Source organism: Pinus tabuliformis, chromosome 5_2 (assembly GCF_031772625.1).
Source record: "Pinus tabuliformis cultivar Carrire ecotype Pingquan chromosome 5_2, CPIR1, whole genome shotgun sequence".
Taxonomy (NCBI): Eukaryota; Viridiplantae; Streptophyta; class Pinopsida; order Pinales; family Pinaceae; genus Pinus; species Pinus tabuliformis.
The window spans coordinates 815785286-815798193 of record NC_142306.1 but is presented as its reverse complement, the minus strand read 5'-3'; the positions used below and the strand labels follow the sequence as shown (position 1 = coordinate 815798193).

At 39.7% G+C, this 12908-nt stretch overlaps 1 protein-coding gene across 1 annotated transcript in view; it reads right to left on the bottom strand.

Moving 5' to 3' along the window:
* Positions 1–9867, bottom strand: part of LOC149161799 (protein TOPLESS-RELATED PROTEIN 2-like) — a 95959-nt gene extending 86092 nt beyond the window's left edge. The window contains exons 1-3 of the mRNA XM_089437046.1: positions 9787–9867; positions 9300–9680; positions 9080–9131 (exon numbers count right to left, since the gene is read on the bottom strand). The gene's annotated coding sequence lies outside the window, so the exon portion shown is untranslated. The remainder of the gene's footprint in view (positions 1–9079; positions 9132–9299; positions 9681–9786) is intronic.
* Positions 9868–12908: the final 3041 nt, after the last annotated feature.

Sequence of the window (12908 nt, the reverse complement as noted above, 5' to 3'; positions counted from 1 at the left end):
TAGCCGCAGGTCTAAAGGGAGTTTATGCAGCAAAGGAGACCTGTCCACGCAGCAAGAAGATTTCACCTAACTGCAGTCACTAGAAGCCTCTACTCTGCCCTAAAATGAAGGATCTATGCAATGTAATGTAGGATCCTTTCACGCTGGGCAGAGGATCCCTTATCTACCCCTAAATGCAGTCAAAAGGAAGACGGTTCACACTGCCCTAACCACAGTCTTATGAGTCACAAACTGGTGCCCTAGACGTTGTCAATTCACAGTCCATGAAGGGAAATCAATCCTTAGTTGAGGAGGACAGTTAGAAGGAATGTTAGAGGCCTATTAGAGACAGTTATGTAGAGACCTTAACGTTGTCTCTATATACCCTAATGCTACCCGAAACGCAGTCATGGTAAAGTCCTTAATGTTGTCCATAAGGAGATCCCTAACTCGTTGTTCTAGGCCACAGTTAACAAGGGGTTCATCTACAGCAAAAGGAGGATGTACATACTGCGTTGTAAGGAAAGGTGATTGTGCAGTTATAAAGTTGATTGGAAGACAGTGTTGTCATGATGTTGTAGATGATAAGGGTGTTAAGCACTGTCTGGGCATATTGGTGATGAGCTTGATTTGAAGGGTTGCTATAGCTAGCTGCTTTGCTAGGCTGCAAGCAGCTAAGTCTGTCCCATGACAGTATTGCAGTGTACACCACAGTGATGATGAACAGTATATTAAGATGCAGCATACTTGGATAGATGCAACAAGAATAATGAATGCAGTGACTGCTATGGGCAGCATGGTGCAGCATGGTGCAGCACAATGAATGCAGCATGGGGCAGCATTATGGTACAACGTGATGATGATGGACATGGATGTATAGCAACAGCTCGATGCATTGCAGCAGCTTGTTGATGATGGGTACATCATGGTGATGAGGTACTGCTTAATGATGGAGCAGCATAGTGATGAAAGCAGCTCAGTGATTGGGTGCAGCACAGTGTCGGGTGCAGCACAGTGAGGTGTAGCATAGTGAGATGCAGCATGGTAATGGAGTCGCCTTGGAGGATCAGTTGAAGCAGTATGCCTTCACCTGAGATCAGATCAGCTACCTCATTATGTTGTCTTCATGGTGAAGATCTCTGCTCTTATCTTGTCAAGTCAAAGTGTTGACTTCTGATGTATATGTATTATCTCTCTCTCTACTGAACTATTGAAGAACATAAGAAGAATTGATCAAGGGTTTCCCCACATTGGGGATTGTCCCTGGCTAGCGCCACATCTTGTGTCCTCTTGTCTTAGCTTGTTTTCTATGATTTATGTTTATGTTCTATCTGCATTTTACTATCATGCTAAATGTGATTGCTAATCTGGAATTGATATTGAGCTAATATGGAAAATTGAAGTAAATTTTCTATCAGCATAGAACATACCTAAAATTAACATGGTATCAAAGCTGAGGTGAAAACAAAGCCCAAGCAAGAGTGAAAGAGCAATCACTGAAGACAATTGGAAAGGCTCAATGGGTTCCTCATCCCTCTTCAAATTCACCAAGGGTGAAGTCGAATCAAACAAGATCATCAGAGTGGCGCAGAGGAAGCATCTGATGGCCTACCTAAAGATCACTTCAATGGGAAGTCCGGATCTAAGGGTGGAAGGAAAGGCAGATGCCTTGGTTGCAATAAAATTGGCCATTATGCGAGGGAGTGTCTGAATAGAAGGGACTCATCACTTGATGATGATAACAATCATTCCAGGGACATCTTCAATGAAATGGCCGACTCTTCAAAGAAAGCAAGGAACTCCAGACTCTTTGGGAATCTGGCTTATTGATTGTAGTGCTTCAATCGGATAGAAGGAAGCTCTCTCTAATTTGGTAGAAATGGAAACAATCGTTGGGATTATACTTGGAGTCAATGCCACCTATCCCGAAAAGGGTGTAGGGAATGTTACCCCTCAATTGAATGAGGGTAACACAATTCATTTGCAAGAAGTTCTTTAAGTTCTTTATGTCTCTGATCTCAAGAAGAACCTGGTGTCCATTTCAGCAATGGAAGTCAAAGGTTTCAAGGTGGCATTCATCGATGGAAAGGTACGTGTTTGAAAATGGAATTTTCAAAGATGCCTTTATTCTTGGGTTCAAGGTTGGCAATTTGTATCAAGTTGCAGAAAGTCCATTGGGGACCATGTCAATTGACACATTCTTCTATATCACCGAAGGTCTGCTTATTATGGGGCCCTACCCGATGTGAGTCAGATGGTGACAGGGATGCCTGAATTCAAGAAGAGCATGAAGGTACATGTTCGAGATGTACCGAAAGAAAATCTTACAGAGGGACCATTCCCCTCATGTCACAAGTCCACAGGTTTGGAACAACCCGAGGGGTTTGAGATTCATGATCACGAATCTCATATATGCAAGTTGAAGAAATCTCTCTATGATTTAGAGGTAACACCCCGGGCTTGATATGAGAGGATTGATAGCTTTCTGATGAAGCTGAGATTCACTAGGAGTGAAGCTGATCCAAACCATTGCTTGAAGGTTTTGGATAAACCTCTCATACTGGCATCTTATGAGGAAGACCTCTTTTTGACAAGTGTAGACCCTCTCATTTACAAAAGTAAGAGGGAGTTGGATTCCGGATTTGAAATGGTAAACTGCAAGCTCGTGACGACCTTAATGGAGCTTAACTTTCAGAAGTTATGTGGTAGTGATGCCGGACATGATTTGGCAAATGGCTCTGAGTTTCATAAACCCATTCTAGCATTGATGTTCTTCGTGAACTCCTGTCCGAATATATGTTTTGCAGTTAGCATGTTGATCTCATATATGGTTGAGTCTCACTAGATTGGTGCCAAGAATCTTCTAAGATATCTTCGAGGAACAATCTCTTATGGATTGAGATACACTGCCGAAAATGTGTAGCTGCATGATTATTCAAATGCAGGCAGTGTGGAGGATCGCAAGAGCACTTATGGGTGCTAGTTCTCTTTGGGTTCTGCTACGGTATCCTGGATGAGCAGGAAGAAGAAGTCGGTTGCTTTGAGCACCGTTGAGACCGAATACATAGCTACGAGTATGGCCTCATGTGAAGCTGCCTGGTTGAGGAAGCTCTCCAGCACGCTGTTTGGACACATGCCGAATACCACCATGATCTTCTGTGACAACCATAGGGGGATTCGATTTTTGAGGAATCCCGTATTTATGATTGCTCCAAGCATATGGACATCAGGTACCACTTTATCTGGGATATGGTACATCGAGGAGCAAGAAGGCTCCATCACATTGGAACTAATGTGCAAGTCTCCAACATTCTGTCGAAGCCCCTGGGAAAGGTCAAATTTGTGACTTTTCGAGAACGACTAGGAGTCGTGGAGAGACTCTTTACTAAGGGTCATGTATGATATGGACATTGAGCTTTGGGGGCTTGGGGGTACATCTTGGAGCGATGAGCAACCATAGGGTGAGTGGTTCAGCCTTCCTCTAGTGGTTTTCTGTGTAGGCAGGACGAGTGGTTCATCCTTCTCCTGCTAAGAAATAGTCATAGGGTGAGTGGTTCAACCTTCCCCTAGTGATTTGTTGTGTACAGGGTGAGTGGTTCAACCTTCCCCTGGGATACCCCTGGCAACATGTAGGCAGGATGAGTGGTTCATCCTTCTCCTGCTGAGACATCCTACCCATGCAATCTGGGACTCATGGGAAGTACCTCTCATCTGGACAATGAGCAGGGAAATGAGGATAGGGACCATAGTAGCACCGATGGACGCATCGTGTTACTACCGTACTCCCTATGCTAGGATGATATTGATCTGGGATCAATTGGAACTGACTTTGGGTCAGTAAGAGTGATATAACTCAGTCTCTTTTGGAAATGATTTTGGATCAATAAGAGTGGTATGATACACTCTCTTTATTTGGAACTGATTTCGGATCAGTAAGAGTGGTATGACACACTCTCTTCATTGGGACTGACTTCGGGTCAGTAAGAGTGGTATGAGACATTCTCTGTTATATGGGACTGACTTCGGATCAATAGAGGATGGTATGATAATTCTCGATCACTTCTTCTTCATAGTTCAGCAAAGCAGTGCAGGGCACTGATAGCAGAGATAGTACAGTCTGACAGATGGATTAGCAGATGGAATTCTCCCTAGTTGAGAGGGAGTGTTAAAATTGGCAACTAGGTCCAAACTCCATGTGGGTCATCTTATTTATGGCAGCTTATATTTTTGTTGGATTCCTCTCGTCGAGAGGTGTAGGATTGATCTAAGGATCATCCGATTCCGACATGTATTCATGGACATATGAATTTATTTGTGTTAAGAGACAATTCGTCAAGGTGGCCAACAACCAAATTGCCCCCACTTGTGCTCAACGTTTTAGTATAAAAAGAGGTGGCTTGCTAGTCATTTGCACACACACTCTTCTTGTGATCTCTTCCTCTCCACTTGTCTTTGGGTTTTGGTGGGAGGAGAGATCCTAGGAGACTACGCAGCCCTAATAAGAATAAGCTCTAGCTCTACGTTGTCATGAAGGAGGCTTTAATGAAGCTACAATAACGCAGCAAGGAGAGATCTAATCACAAGTCTAGGAGAGACCCTATTCGCTGTCCTAAAAGGCTTCCTAACACTGTCCTAAAGGAAGGAATCCTAGCCGCAATAAGGAAGAGTCCTAATCACAAAGATCTAGCCTTACCTAACCCTAAACGCAATCATGAAGGCAGAATGCCCTAGCCGCAGGTCTAAAGGGAGTTTATGCAGCAGAGGAGACCTGTCCACGCAGCAAGAAGATGTCACCTAACCGCAGTCATTGGAAGCCTCTACGCTGCCCTAAAATGAAGGATCTATGCAACGTAATGTAGGATCCTTTCACACTGGGCAGAGGAGCCCTTATCTACCCCTAAACGCAGTCAAAAGGAAGACAGTTCACGCTACCCTAACCACAGTCTCATGACTCACAAACTGGTGCCCTAGACGCTGTCAATTCACAGTCCATGAAGGGAACTCAATCCACAGTTAAGGAGGACAGTTAGAAGGAATGTTACAGGACTGTTAGAGACAGTTATGTAGAGACCTTAACGTTGTCTCTATATACCCTAACGCTGCCCTAAACGCAGTCATGGTAAAGTCCTTATTGTTGTCCATAAGGAGATCCCTAACTCATTGTTCTAAGCCACAGTTAACAAGGGGTTCATCTACAGCAAAAGGAGGATGTACATACTGCGCTGTAAGGAAAGGTGACTGTGCAGTTATAAGGCTGATTGGAAGACAGTGTTGTCATGATGCTGTAGATAATAAGTGTGTTAAGGACTGTCTGGGCATATAGATGATGAGCTTGATTTGAAGGGTTGCTACAGCTAGCTGCTTTGCTAGGCTGCAACCCATAGCAAGTAGCTAAGTCTGTCCCATGACAGTATTGCAGTGTACACCACAGTGATGATGAGCAGTATATTAAGATGCAGCATACTTGGATGGATGCAGCATGAATAATGAATGCAGTGACTGTTGTGGGAAACATGGTGCAGTATGGTGCAGCACAATGAATGCAGCATGGGGCAGCATTATGGTACAACATGATGATGGGCATGGATGTATAGCAGCAGCTTGTTGATGATGGGTACATCATGGTGATGAGGTACTGCTCAATGGTGGAGCAGCATAGCGATGAGAGCATCTCAGTGATTAGGTGCAGCAAAGTGTCAGGTGCAGCATGATGATTGGGTGCAGCACGGTGAAGTGCAACACAGTGAGATGCAGCATGGTGATGGAGCCACCTTGGAGGATTAGTTGAAGCAGTATGCCTTCACCTGAGATCAGATTAGCTACCTCATTATGTTGTCTTCATGGTGAAGATCTCTGCTCTATCTTGTCAAGTCAAAGTGTTGACTTCTGATGTATATGTATTATCTCTCTCTCTATCCTATGTATGTGGGCAATATATCTCACGTACACCTTGGTAACCTTGCTAGTTACCAAATCAGGGAAAAAGAATCTCAAAAAATAGGACTTTGGCACATAGTCTCTAATGTCTCTTATACAAACTCTGGGTTGGAGATTATTTTTCGTTGGAGATTGTTTTAAGCTTAAAGAACTCCAATACAAAGTTGGTTTTATCATACCTATCATGACTTCTTTCTCTGTTCGTTCCACAACTATAAAAATCATTCCATTTTTTATTTGTATGCAGACGTTGACCTCCAATCTCTTTCATTTTGCTAGCCAACATAAGCGATTGAAACACCCAACAATGTATAAAGTCGCACAGTTGTTTGGCTACAACATCATGTTTACGTCTACACAACACAAAATTAAAGTGGTTGCAGTGATATAGAAAAATGTTTTGGATTTAAATGATTTCACTGCAGACATCAGAGACAATCTCAAAGAATTCTTTGGGAGAAAAGTATCATTGAATCTTCTCGGCATATCTCAGATCAACTCCAGCAATGAAAGTGCAAAGTTAAGTGAAATGTGCTTCTATAAGACTGGATCTCTACTGATGAAGGAGTCAACACTGTCAGACCACCTATGCTTGGGTTTGTGTGAGTTTGCACCACAAAAGGGTTTGCCCTTTTGTAGGCAAAGAACCCAAGCATTGGGATTTTGTACCCAAGGTGTGGGTGTGAAATCAAGAAAAGGAATTATTATTTATTCATTGTTGCAAGTGGAGAACCCTTAGAGGAGAAAGGACGACCTAAGGCTACGATGAAGGGTCTTGATCAAATGATGAAATTAATTTTCCTTAAGTTAGTTGGGGTTTGTCTAGAAACTTCAAGTCGGCCTAGGCTTGGGAAGACACCATTTGAGGGCAAATTCTACCATGATGAGAAAACTATAAGGGAAATTGTGAAAATCATTTGATTATCCAACAAGTGCAATTATTTTCAAGTGAGGACTGATCCAAGGAGGCCACATACCTCAAGAAGTCGTGCTAGATAAAGAGCAAGAAAAAGGGTTTTGTGTTTGTCTTTTTGTCTCATGCTATGGTTCAGGTTCAAGGAGGATGTTGTACGAGTTTGGTGAGGGTTTCAATGGGAAAATTTGTGCATCCATGTAGTGGAAGAGACTTGTGGAAAAGGGCCTAAAGTTTTGGACTAATAGCAGTGGTACTTTTGTGATCTAGTTGCAAAGTCTTGTACCTAGAATGAGGTTGTTTTGGTATGTCGTGAGGATTGGAGGAAAGTTGGAGTAATGACGCATGCCATAGAGGACAAATGCAACAAGTACAGGGCTGGAAGAAGGGTACCGCAGGTCTAAAGTAACCATAGATTTGGGGTTGCAGAGATCTGTAACAAGACCTAGGATATTAGTCAAGAAAATGAATAGAATTGTGGTTGCTTGGAGGCAAAGTGGTAGCGTCCTCAAGGAGATAGATTGCTAAGTTTGGAGGGTTGTCCACTTGGTTTTGCACAACAATTTTGATACATCGTAGTTAGGGCTTCTTCCTATACAGAGAGCCATCCTATGGTCTGTCCAAATCTCAGTGAAAGAGTATCCCAAATCTATGATGAATGAAGAGGGTCGAGACCCTAGAAAGGGCGGAAAATGACTCTTTGTTGTGGGTAGAAGTTTGAGATGGAAGGACAGCAACAAGGGTGATTTAGTATAGGAAAATAGAAGAGTTATACAAAGGTTTCAACAACAATTGTAATTAGCCCTAAGAACAGGGATATATAACACATATTATCACTGTTAGTGGATTGTTTGGAATAGCCCTAGATCTGGACAATTTAAGGAGACAAATTGCAGAAGAAACAGCAGCCTTGGAAGCCCTAGATTAGTCATGGTGTTGACTGTGTACGGGTAATTTTGGAATCCCTTTAGAATCTCTCTTATCATTGTTGGCGGGTTGTTTGGAATAGCCCTAGATCTGGGCAATTTAAGGAGACAAATTGCAGAAGAAAGGTCAGTCTTGGAAGTCCTAGATTAGTCATGGTGTTAACTGTGTATGGGTAATTTTGGAAGCCCTAAGGGTGGAGCTTTGAAGGATGAGAGGGTAGCCGAGAGGGCTAGATCTAGTGTGACCTAGGAGTAGCATTTTGGAGCATCCAGGACGTTGACAAGTGGGTAGTCTAGAAGACCTCAAGTACAGTGTTCATGAAAGGAATCAATTGGTGGGCTAGATCTAGTGTGACCTAGGAGTAGCATTTTGGACCATCCAGGACGTTGACAAGTGGGTAGTCTAAAAGACCTCAAGTACAGTGTTCATGAAAGGAATCAATTGGTTGTTAGGAGGCAGAGTGATGGAGCCCTAATTCAACTTATGAAAGGAGAAATATTGTTGATAAGAGGGCTTATCCAGAAGACCCAAGGAGCAAACTTCTTAATGGAGCTAGAAGGTTTCTAATGGACATATCCATGAGACAAATTTCAGTGACACAAAAAGAGTTTTGATCATTGATAGTGGCAGCTGAAGATGCAAGTGCAGTGATCCGCAGAATGGAGGCAAGAGGACCCACCAGATGTGTTCAACGTACGAGGACTGAAAGGGCTATAGTGCGTGTTGTCAACAAGAAGGTCAAGTGTACTTTGTTTAGGGTAGATTGGTGGTCATAGCAATTGACACCAAGCCCTAGATGTGTCCTTATATCAAGGTTGTATGTAAGGGCCATGGTCCCTAGTATAGGAGCCCTAAGACTGTTATATTATAGTTTGTAATATAACAAGTAGAGGGTTTAAAAAGTTAAAAAAATTCATGTGCACTAGTTGATTCACTAATGTATGTTATTTTGTTGTTCAAAGTAAAAGCGTTGTCACATTTGAGTGTCTTTGTGTTCGTGATTTTAGACTCGAACGAGATGCTTGAGTGTCGTGGAAAAATCAACAAGCTTGCACTTGAATTAAGCATACACATGCCTGCCCTTGCATGGCTAATATTATAGTAGCAGCAATCATGAAAAATAAGCACTAAAGATGTGAACCTGAGTATAACTTTTCTATTTCTTTCATATCGAAGTTTTAGGAAAAAATACTGAATCTCACACACATGATAAAGATCATACTACCTCAAAACCATTACAAAAGGATAAATCATTGGGCAAAAAACAAATATTTCAGTGTATTAAAGGACATTAGTATTTTGTAGGAGAAAAGTATGGCTCACCCATCCTTTGTGCCAAGTTTGTAGAATTTATAGTATATCTTCAGCACTTGACCTCCGTAGATTATACAATTGTAGTCGTTCATTACATAAAGAAGATCATTATGGTTGATTATGAGAGCATAGATAACACATAATAAATTGAATAACAAACAAGTGGAGCAAGAAATTAGCAAATGATACTTTTAAGTGAAATGCACTACAAATAGGTATGCTAACTCACCTTCATTTATGAACAATAACCTCCATTTTCTCTTTCTGCTTCCTTCATTTCATTCTTTGTGTGCTTCCTTCATTTCCTTTTCCACACCCAACAACTGAAACCAAGACCAAACTACAAAAACATGAAAAAAAGGAGAACGAGTACAACAAACCCAACAAATGAAACCAAGACCAAACTACAAAAGATAAGAAAAAAAAAAGCTAACAAAAAAAACAGTAAAATAAGTACAACTCGAAGCATGGCCATGCTCAAACTCAATAAAATTATTAAAAATATATAAATATAAAAATAAAATAAAATAAACAAAAAAATTGCACACAAGAAAAAATAAAATTTCTTATATCCCCTTTGCACATCATCTCTCCTACAATGTGCTCTCCTCTGCTGAAAGGAAAAAAAAGTGGGTTGAATAAGGTTAAAATATACACACAATTAGTAATGGTAAACATATTTCAAAACCAATAATTATTCATAATAGAAAACGCACCTCCCCTAGAGTTTGTTTTATAATGATGGACACTCTCTTTTGTACTCCACTTGTTCGTGCTCATCAAAACAAACCATCTACAACAGATACAAAATAAGATATTAAAATCATTATATAAGTTAAACTAAAGAGTCGAACGCAATAATTAATCGAAATAAGAAAGACACCTTTCTTTAAGACTGTTATATAAAATGGGAGAGCCCATTTTGTATTTCATGTATTCATGCTCAATGGAACAAGCCATTTGCACTAGATATACAATAAAATATTAGATTTCTAATAGAATTTAAACTAGAGAGTTTGAAAGTATGAACTTGCCAAGCAACTTGTAGGGCTCATAGAATCGTTATATAAGTTAAACTAAAGAGTCAAATGCAATAATTAATCGTAATAAGAAACACACCTTTCTTTAAGACTGTTATATAAGAGGGGAGAGCCCATTTTGTATTTCATGTATTCATGCTCAATGGAACAAGCCATTTGCACTAGATATACAATAAAATATTAGATTTCTAAGAGAATTTAAGCTAGAAAGTTTGTTTTATAATGATGGACACTCTCTTTCGTATTCCACTTGTTCGTGCTCATCAAAACAAACCATCTACAATAGATACAAAATAAGATATTAGAATCGTTATATAAGTTAAACTAAAGAGTCGAACGCAATAATTAATATAAATAAAAAAGACACCTTTCTTTAAGACTGTTATATAAAAGGGGAGAGCCCATTTTGTATTTCATGTATTCATGCTCAATGGAACAAGCCATGTGCACTAGATATACAATAAAATATTAGATTTCTAATAGAATTTAAACTAGAGAGTTTAAAGGTATGAACTTGCCAAGCAACTCGTAGGGCTCGTAGAATCGTTATATAAGTTAGACTAAAGAGTTGAACTCAATAATTAATTGTAATAAGAAACACACATTTCTTTAAGACTATTATATAAGAGGGGAGAGCCCATTTTGTATTTCATGTATTCATGCTCAATGGAACAAGCCATTTGCACTAGATAAACAATAAAATATTAGATTTCTAAGAGAATTTAAACTAGAGTTTGAGAGCATGAACTTGTCATGGAACTTGTATGGCTCGACCCTACTAAGTTGCATGACAAGTTCATACCTTCAAACTCTCTACTTTAAATTCTATTAGAAATCTAATATTTTATTATATATCTATTGCAAATGGCTTGTTCCATCGAGTATGGATACATGAAATACAAAATGGGCCCTCCCCTTTTATATAACAGTCTTAAAGAAAGGTGTGTTTCTTAATACGATTAATTATTGCGTTCGACTCTTTAGTTTAACTTATATAACGATTCTAATATCTTATTTTGTATCTATTGTAGATGGCTTGTTTTGATCAGCACGAACAAGTTGAATACACAGGGGAGTGTCCATCGTTATAAAACAAACTCTAGGGGAGGTGCGTTTTCTATTATGAATAATTATTGGTTATGAAATATGTTTACCATTACTAACTGTGTGTATATTTTAACCTTATTCATCCCACTTGCTTTCCTTTCAGGAGAAGAGAACACATTGTAGGAGAAATGATGTCCAAAGGGGATATTTGCAATTTTTCTTTTTTCTTGTTTGCATGTTTTGTTTTCTAAGTTTGAGCATGGCCATGTTTTGAGTTGTACTTATTTTTCTTCTTTTTTTTATGTTCATTTTTTGTAGTTTTGTCTTGGTTTCATTTGTTGGGTGTGTTGTACTCGTTTTCCTTTATTTTCCTTTTTTTCATGTTTTTTGTAGTTTGGTCTTAGTTTCATTTGTTGGGTGTGGAAAAGGAAATGAAGGAAGCGGACAGAGAAAATGGAGGTTATTGTTCATAACTGAAAGTGATTTAACATACCTATATGCAGTGCATTTCACTTAAAAGTATATTTTGCTAATTTTTGGTTCCACTTGTTTGTTGTTCAATTTATTAGGTGTTACCTATGCTCTCATAATCAACTATAATGCTCTTCTTTATGTAGTGAACGACTGCAATTGTATAATCTACAAAGCTCAAGTGGTGAAGATACACTAGAAATTCTACAAACTTGGCACAAAGGATGGGTGAGACATATTTTTCTCCTACAAAATATTATTGTCCTTTAATACACTGAAATAATTGCTTTATGCACAACAATTTATCCTTTTGTAATGGTTTCGAGGTAGTATGATCTTGTTCATGTGTGTGAGATACAATAATTTTTCTTAAAACTTTGATATGAAAGAAAAAGAAAAGTTATACTTAGGTTCACATCTTTAGTACTTATTTTTCATGATTGTTTCTACTATAATATTAGCCAAGGGAGGGCAGGTATGTGTATGGTTAATTCAAGTGTAAGCTTGTTGATTTTTCCACGACACTCAAGAATCTGGTTCGAGTCTAAAATCATGAACACAAAGACACTCAAATGCAATAGCACTTCTACTTTGCACCACGAAATAACATACATCAGTGAATCAACTAGTGCACATGACAATTTTTAACTTTTTATACCCTCTACTTGTTATATTAGAAATTATAATACAACAATCTTAGGGCTCACATACTAGGGATCATGGCCCTTCAATACAGCCCTGATATAAGGACATAACTAGGGCTTGGTGTCAACTGATATGACCACCAATCTACCCTAAACAAAATACATTTGACCTACTTGTTGACAACACGCACTATAGCCCTTTCACTCCACGTACCTTGAACACATTTGGCGAGTCCCTTTACCTCCCAATTCGTTGATCACTGCACTTGCATCTTTAGCTGCCACTATCAATGATCACAACTCCTTTTGTTTCACTGAACTTTGGCCCATAGATATGCCCACTAGCAACCTTCTAGCTCCATTAAGAAGTTTGTTCCTTGGGTCTTCTGGATATGCCCTCTTGTCAACCATATGGCTCCTTTCATACGCTGAATTAGGGCTCCATCACTCTGCCTCCTAACAGCGCATTGATTCCTTTCATGAACACTGTACTCGAGATATTCTAGACTACCCACTTGTCAACGTCCTGGATGCTCCAAAATGCTACTCCTAAGTTATGTTACCCACCATTTTGTGGGTGATATCCCTAGGAGAAAAAACATTCTCCAAGTTGGTCCTCAGCCGGCAACCAGCAGC